Source organism: Dermochelys coriacea, chromosome 2, assembly GCF_009764565.3.
Source record: "Dermochelys coriacea isolate rDerCor1 chromosome 2, rDerCor1.pri.v4, whole genome shotgun sequence".
Lineage (NCBI taxonomy): Eukaryota > Metazoa > Chordata > Testudines > Dermochelyidae > Dermochelys > Dermochelys coriacea.
The window spans coordinates 103,933,082-103,941,088 of NC_050069.1; the positions used below are offsets into that span (position 1 = coordinate 103,933,082).

The 8,007-nt window shown below is 47.7% G+C and overlaps 1 long non-coding RNA gene across 1 annotated transcript; it reads right to left on the minus strand.

The window, feature by feature from the left end:
- Positions 1-371: 371 nt before the first annotated feature.
- Positions 372-2,925, minus strand: LOC122458744. The gene is made up of 2 exons (XR_006278961.1): positions 2,221-2,925; positions 372-1,233 (listed from the first exon to the last, which is right to left on the minus strand). It is a non-coding gene; the product is annotated as an uncharacterized LOC122458744 (long non-coding RNA).
- Positions 2,926-8,007: the final 5,082 nt, after the last annotated feature.

Consider the following 8,007-nt stretch of genomic DNA (forward strand, 5'->3'; position numbering starts at 1 on the left):
ACCCCCTGCTCAAAGCAGGACCAAGTCCCAGTTAAATCATCCCAGCCAGGGCTTTGTCAAGCCTGACCTTAAAAACCTCTAAGGAAGGAGATTCTACCACCTCCCTAGGTAACGCATTCCAGTGTTTCACCACCCTCTTAGTGAAAAAGTTTTTCCTAATATCCAATCTAAACCTCCCCCATTGCAACTTGAGACCATTACTCCTCGTTCTGTCATCTGCTACCATTGAGAACAGTCTAGAGCCATCCTCTTTGAAACCCCCTTTCAGGTAGTAATTGCACTCGCCATAGGGCCCGCTGCAAACCCACCATTGACCTGCTATTTTGGGGATATTAACTGAGCGGCAATTTATATTTCCTGACCCTTCTTTGGGTAAGATTATTCATAAGAGTTTCCCCAAAAGGGGAGGAACCATTACACCCACACTGCTGACCTCCCCTCCTGGTCTTTATCCAATACCCATCGGCCCACTGTGTAATAACACAGGAGCTCTTTCCCACAGGACGCCTATAGTGATCAGATTGGTTTCGGGTAAAACAAATACTCCCTCCGTGAGCACTGCAATTGAATACTCCTGGTTCTGATAAATGGCTTGCTGCGAAGAGGTCTTATTCCAGAATGGCGAGTCTGTTCGGTTTTTATCTTCCTGCTCTTTGGTGGCAGCTAATTCTGCTAGGTTTAAGGGCAGCATGACAAGGGGCATTCCTGTTGTAGGGGACAGTAGAGTCGGAGCACACACCCAACAATCAGTCTGGTTTGTTAAAGTAGCAACATGGTGTGCAAGTAAAACAAAGGAGTTATGTTCCTGATCTGCACAGTTCGGAAATAACAATACAGAAAATAACAGTATTACACAACTAATTGTTACCGGAATCCTCCCGGCCCAGGGTTTCCAGTTCCTGGGTGGGCCCATTTTGGCGCTAAGGTGCCTGCTGTTTGTGTCTCTTAAACAGCTTTAGCCCGAGATCGTCACTAGATGAGGAGTCAACGGTTTGGACGGTCCACTGCTCTGCTGACGAGGGGGAGGGTACTGCCTTTAGATGAGAGTGATGGTTCCAGTTCTTGTGTCCCTCGACCTTTGCTGCCGTATGGGAGATCAGCAGGATGGTGTAGGGTCCTTTCCACTTTTCCTGGAGAGGCTCATCTTTCCAGGTACGAACAAGCACGGAGTCGCCGGGCTGTAAGGAGTGGACGGGAGAGTCCTAGGGGAGAGGCTGGGAATCCTTAGTATACCTGTGAAGAGACAAGAGAACAGCAGACAGGGAACATATATACTGAGACAAAAAGCCATTACCTAGCTCCCACTCCCCTGACAGAACCGGTGTGCCATTCATAGGCCATGCCCTTCCAAACATAATCTCAAAGGGACTAAGCCCTAATCTACCCTTCGGGAGAGCGCGGATGGGAGCAGGATGAGGGGCAAGGCATCAGGCCACCGCAGGGAGGCCTCTTGGCACACTTTTGAGAGATGTCATTTAAGGGTCTGATTGGTACGCTCCACTACGCCACTGGCTTGCGGTCTCCAGGGCGTATGGAGTTTCCAGGGGATCTGCAAGGCATTCGAGATGCTTTGGACGATCTTTGACGTGAAGTGTGTCCCGTTGTCAGATTCCATCCACTGGGGGAGTCCGAAGCGAGGAATGATCTCCTTAACAAACTTGAGGGCCATTGTACTGGCAGTGCAATTATGGCATGGGAAGGCTTCTGGCCATCCGCTGAATCGATCCACTAAGACGAGGAGATATTTGTACCCTTGGGTCCAGGGAAACTCAGTAAAATCTATTTGCCACACCCGTCCGGGGCCCGGAGTGGGTTCCAGAGCAGCGGGTGGCCCTGGATGTCCTGGTCGGGGGTTATTCTTTTGGCAGACTAAGCAGTCTGCTTGTACCTGGGTAGCCAGGGGTCGGAGTCCGGAAGTTATAAAGCATTTTCCCATCAGTTGGATAAGTACTTCCCTGCCAGCATGAGTGGTTTGATGTAATTTCTGCAGTACTGGCCAGATCAGGCCCTTCGGTAGGAGGACCTTCCCTTCTGGGGAGTGGAGCCACCCCTCTTTTTCCTGGAGACCAAGCTTGTTGGTTAACTGTCTCTCCTCCCCAGAGTACTGAGGGGTCGGAAGCTCCCCCACTGAGGGGATAAGGGCATGCATATGGGCGTTCTCAGTCTGAGGGGATATCAGAGTGGCAGCATGCTTAGCCTCTCTATCTGCCCAGGTGTTACCTTGGCCACATCTTGATCTTCCCTTTGATGGGCTTTACAGTGTACTACGCCACTTCTGAGGGGAGTTGTACGGCTTCTAGGAGCTGGAGGATTTGGGGTCCGTGCTTGACTCGGGAGCCTTGAGCTGTCAGCATTCCTCTTTACTTCCATAGGCCAGCATGAGCATGTAGCACTCCCACAGCATATTTTGAATTGGTAAAAATGTTGACCCGCTTCCCTTTTGACAGTTCGAGTGCATGGGTCACGGCAACTAGTTCGGGAAGCTGGGCCGAGGTCCCAGAGGGCAAAACCTTGGCTTCCATAGTGTCATGGAGGGTCACGACAGCATAACCCGCCCTCCTTTGCCCATCTATCACAGTACTGCTACCATCAGTGTACCACTCATGATCTGCGTTTGGGAGGGGTATATCTTTTAAGTCCAGACAGCTGGAGTATTGGGCATCTATGATCTCTAAACAATCATGTTCTTGTTCCTCAGTCTCCGGTAAGAGGGTGGCGGGGTTAAGGGAGGGGCAAGACTGTAAGGTGACTTCAGAGTTCTTTAGAAGTTTGGCCTGATATCTAGCCATCCGAGCCTGGCTGAGCCAAAGGCCTCCCTTTGCATCCAATAAGGCTTGGACCATATGAGGGGTATATATTTGTATTGTCCCTCCCAAGGTTAGTTTCTCAGCTTCTGCAAGCGTCAGGGCTGTGGCTGCAACTGCCCGTAGGCATGCTGGCCATCCCTTTGCCACTTGGTCCAGCTGCTTAGAGAAATAGGCCACGGGATGTTTCTATGCTCCCAACAACTGTGTGAGCACTCCTAGGGCCATCCCCTTTCTTTCATGTACATACAACTGAAAAAGCTTAGAGAAATCCAGCATGCCCAGAGCTGGAGCTTCCATCAACCTCCTTTTCAAGATTTTAAATGCCCGGTTGGCCTCTGGGGTCCAATAGAAGGGGTCATGATCTGCAACTTTTATGCAATCGTACAGGGGTTTAGCCCAAAATCCAAATTCCAGGATCCACATTTGACAGAACCCTGCCATACCCAGGAAGGCTCCGAGTCGTTTACAATTAATCAGAACGGGAACCTGGCAGACAGCCTCCTTTCTTTCATTGGAGAGCTGACTCTCCCCTTGCCTTATGTGGAACTCCAGGAATTGTACCATTGGGAGGCAATTTGAGCTTTGCTTCTCGATACCCGATATCCTCGGAGGCCAATAAAGTTCAGGAGACCCACAGTGGCTTTAAGGCATGGGGTTAGGCCCACTGTAGCAATTAACAAATCATCTACATATTGAAGAAGAAGAGCCCCCTCCTCGTTGTTCCACTCTTCCAGATCCCTAGCCAAAGCCTGGCCAAAAAGGGTGGGGGAATTTTTAAATCCCTGGGCCAATACTGTCCAGCATAGTTGCTTTTTAACTCTTCTTTTGTCTTCCCACTTGAAGGAAAAGTTTTCTTGGGACGGGGTGTCTACGGGAATAGCGAAGAACGCATCTTTCAAATCGAGGACCGAAAAATGGGTATACTGGCCTCCTACGAAAGCCAGTAAGGTATACAGATTCAGAACCAGGGGGTGCAGAGTTTTAACCCATTAGTTAACCGCCCTTAGATCCTGTACCAAGTGATACGTGCCATTGGGTTTTCGTACGGGCAGGATGGGAGTGTTCCAGGCTGACTGGCATTCCTGGAGGATTCCATTTGTTAGGAATCAATCTATAGTGTCTTGTAAACCTTCTTTGGCTTCCCTCGCAATTGGATACTGTTTGACTCGCACTGGGCCTTTTTCTGGGAGGAGCTGAACATTAACAGGGGCTTGGTGAGTAGCTTTTCCTGGGACCCCCACTGCCCACACTGTGGTCTTCCCACAGGCTCCATTCTGGGGCTTGCATAGCTGAGGGCTCAACTGCAAGGGTCATGATCCATGCATTCTCGGGGGTAGGGTAAGGGTTATTTCGTCTTGAGTAAACTGCAGGGTGGCACCTAGGTGACAAAGCAGATCCTGTCCCAGCAGAGGCGTCGGGCACTTGGGAAGATAGACCAGCTTGTGGGATATAGTCCTGTTTCCCAAAGCGCATTCCGTTGGGGCATACACTGGGCACTTGGTGCCTCTGCCTGTGGTGCCCACCATGGTAAGGGAATCTGCTACTGGCAACTGAAGGGGTAGGTTTATGGCAGTTCTTGCTGCTCCAGAGTCCACTAAAAATTCTATTTCCTAACTTCCCACCCGCATCTTTACTTGGGGTTCCGGAGGCAGGGCGGTCCATCCCCCCGACACCCCATTTCTGTTCCTCCACCGCCATCATAGAGGCACCCCCCTTTTCGTTCCTCTCTGAGCACTCATTCTTCCAGTGTCCCTCTTGTCAACACAAGGCACACTGGTTGTGACCCAGTCATCTCTCCTGTGGGCCCGGATGTCCGGGTCCACGGCCCCTTCCTCCCCGGCCACTTTCCTTAGTGCCAGCCTGTACTGCCGCTACCATCATTCTAACTTGCTTTTTCTCCTTTTCTGCCTCCCTCAGACTATAAGCTTGGTTCGCGGTCTTTAAGATTTGTGCCATGGTCATGCCCATTAAATCCTCCTTTTTCTGTAACTTTCTCTTAATATCAGGGGCTGCTCTGCTTGTAAAAATTCCCTTAATGATTGCCTCAGTTGCCTGATCATCGGGGTCTGCATTGGTGTTCTGTCGAATCGTGTCCCAAATACGCTGTAGAAAGGCCCCTGGACTTTCCTTTAGATCCTGCATTACTTCATATGGTTTTGCCCTATTATTATGTTGGATAGCCGAGTGACGGAGTCCATGCAAAAGCAACTCCTTATCGGAGGTAAGGCGGGTCATATCCGCAGGATCATTTGGATTCCACCTGGGGTCTTCTCGGGGTACTTGCTCATCCAGGTCAGGGACATTATTACGATCCCGGTCGTACCGTCTCTGTGCCTCCTCCCTTGCCTTGGACACGACGTGTTGTCTTTCAACCTCAGACAATAAGGTTCGCAGGAGGATGTTACAATCATCCCAGTCCAGCTTATGGCTGCTAAGACAGCCCTCAAAAACTTAAATAAACCTGCTTGGGTTGGTGGAAAACTCCCCTGCCTGTGCTTTAAAAGCAGCCAAATCCACAGGATTAAAGGGCACATGAGTATAGACCTGCATAATCGTGGCCAGACTCCCATCCGTTGCAGTACGGGAGATTTTAGTTTTAGTGAGTAAAGGATATAATCCAACAGTTGGGGCCTTATCAGGTGGGGGTGTAGGGGCCGAAGGGGACACCGGATCTGCCATTACAGTTGGGGTGGGAGTCTGGGGACTAACATTAGTCACTACCGAACCAGTCAGAGTCAAATTACATCGCTGTAAGATATCTGTTCGATTACACAAAGCAAAAAACAAGTGCGCATACAGATGTTTATTCCATTTCCCCGTTTGCTGACAGAACAAAAGTAACTGGAGGATCGTGTTGTAATTAATTGACTCTCCTGGTGGCCACCACTCCTGGTCCCCTAGTTGATACTGAGGCCAGTCAATTGTACAGAATTGTTTTAATTTACTCTTAGTCATCGGATCTGATCCAAATACCTTCCAATTTGCTAGAATACACTCTAGGGGCATACACTGCACCCTACCTCCCGAGCTCTGTCCCTGTCCCATGTCTACAGGGTAACTCTGGGCGTCCCCAGGTTCAAACAGAGAAGACAATCCAGATTTCAAGAGGTTCCTACTTTATCCGAAGGACCGGTTCGCCACCGTCGCCCACGGCGCTTCTCCACTTATCAGGCGTGTTGCACCGTTGTGCCCCATGGGGCCAGTTGGGCTATGCCCCTTCGAGGCCCCCAGTAATCGCACCGGTGTGCACTAGGCGTCGGTCGGGGTTCTCACCCGCCGGTCCCCGCAAGGGATCCAGGCAAGGCTTGTGTAGAAGCCTCAAGCCCCACGTTGGGCACCAAAAACTGTTGCCCGCACAGAGTGCCCGAGGCAAGCAACAGCTGGGTTCATTGCCTGGTGTGCGTCGTCCAATAATCACAACGGGGTGGAGAAGCAGAAAAGTTTATTTGAAGCTTCAAGCGGTACAGGGAGACAGCAATCTCAAATCCTGCACACCAGAGCAAGTAGTTACACATACTTTTATACATTCTTTTTTTAACATTTAAATAACATTGCTATTTATCCAATAGCAAGCTGTCCTGATTAGCTGTATAGCCAATCTGGTATACCAGCTAGTTCCCTTTTTCCTCATATCATCTTTAACCATATATGGAGTTGTCTTTGTTCAGCATTGTTAGACATATCTGACCTGTTTGGCCTAATCTAGTTTCAGCCAGTTTGCGCTTGCAACATACTGTTGCGAAATCCTCAGCGTGGCTGCTGTGAGTGCCTCGGGGTGGAAAAGGGGGGGGGGGGGGCTGAGGTTACCTGGGCCTAGAGCGAGGAGGCTTCATCAACACTCGTGGTCTTCCATCCCCTCGAGTTACCTAGTGTCCGTGCCCAGTGTCCCCAACACTTACACAAATTATCTCCATAACTTATAAATGTTTTGTAACCAGTCAATTCAAGGAGAGAATAATGATCAGATTTAGTTGGTAGCCTTTTGCTACTCTTATGGCAACTAGAACACTGAATGAGTGGTATTGCTATGAAGAGTCTGTTTCTGATCACTTTTAAACACATTCCATTCAGGGTGTTATGACATTGTTATTTAGAGGCTGGTGAGTACTTGCAGTATAAAACAAGGAATCAATTGAAGTTCTCACTCAGTGAATGCTTTCTGGTTATGGTTGTTCAGACACATAGTTATACAGTGCATAACTCTTTTGCTGCTGATTCCTTTGATTTTTTTTAAAAAAGATTGCTTTAATATTAATTTGTGTTCTCTACTGGCTACAACATTTATTATCATTTCAAAGGAGTGTATTCTTCTGTCATTTTACCTAATGGATTCTAAACAGTTACTATCCAGACACTTCAATTTCCTGACCAGAACACACACAACCACTGCCCCCCAACCTCCCATCCCACCTTTCTCTCTCAGTAATGAAATTTACAAAACCAGATGATTCAAGGTTGGGGCAGAGAGTCATTGTATCCATCTGTCATTTGAGTTTCAGATACTGTAAGTGTGTACAGAAATGGATCAGTCCAAAAGGTGAAAGGCTAAAATTGTCCATTACAATGGAAGCTTAACTATACTAAGGTTACTGCTCTCCATATCTAAATCTAAATCAGATAAATTATGCCTGTCTGGAGTGTACAGCTGGCAAAACTAATACAGCTTAATTTAATTGAGTTCACCATGAGTTAAGATTGTTATCTGTAAACATGTTTTATATGTTGGGGCAAAGGGATGAGGGAAGAATATATAACTTCTTGGGTTCTTTTTTCCACTGACCCTACTTTACTCAAGTCACAGCAGCCCATTATTAATTTTCAGACATGGATTGATTTTATTGTTAACCATTGTATTGGATTTGTATTGCAAAGTGTCTGGAATCATTGTTATCTCTTTATATTTTACATAATTAAATAAAATATAAACGACTACTGACTTTTAATAATGCAGTAAATGTTCTCAGCGATAGAGAAAAGCTAAGCATCATTTCCCACTGAAATAAACTTCTTTAGCCTCGGAGCCTATGTGAATTTCGGCTGTGATGATTAATAGGTTTCAGAGTAGCAGCCGTGTTAGTCTGTATTCGCAAAAAGAAAAGAAGTACTTGTGACACCTTAGAGACTAATAAATTTATTTGAGCATAAGCTTTCGTGAGCTACAGCTCAAATAAATTTGTTAGTCTCTAAGATGCCACAAGTA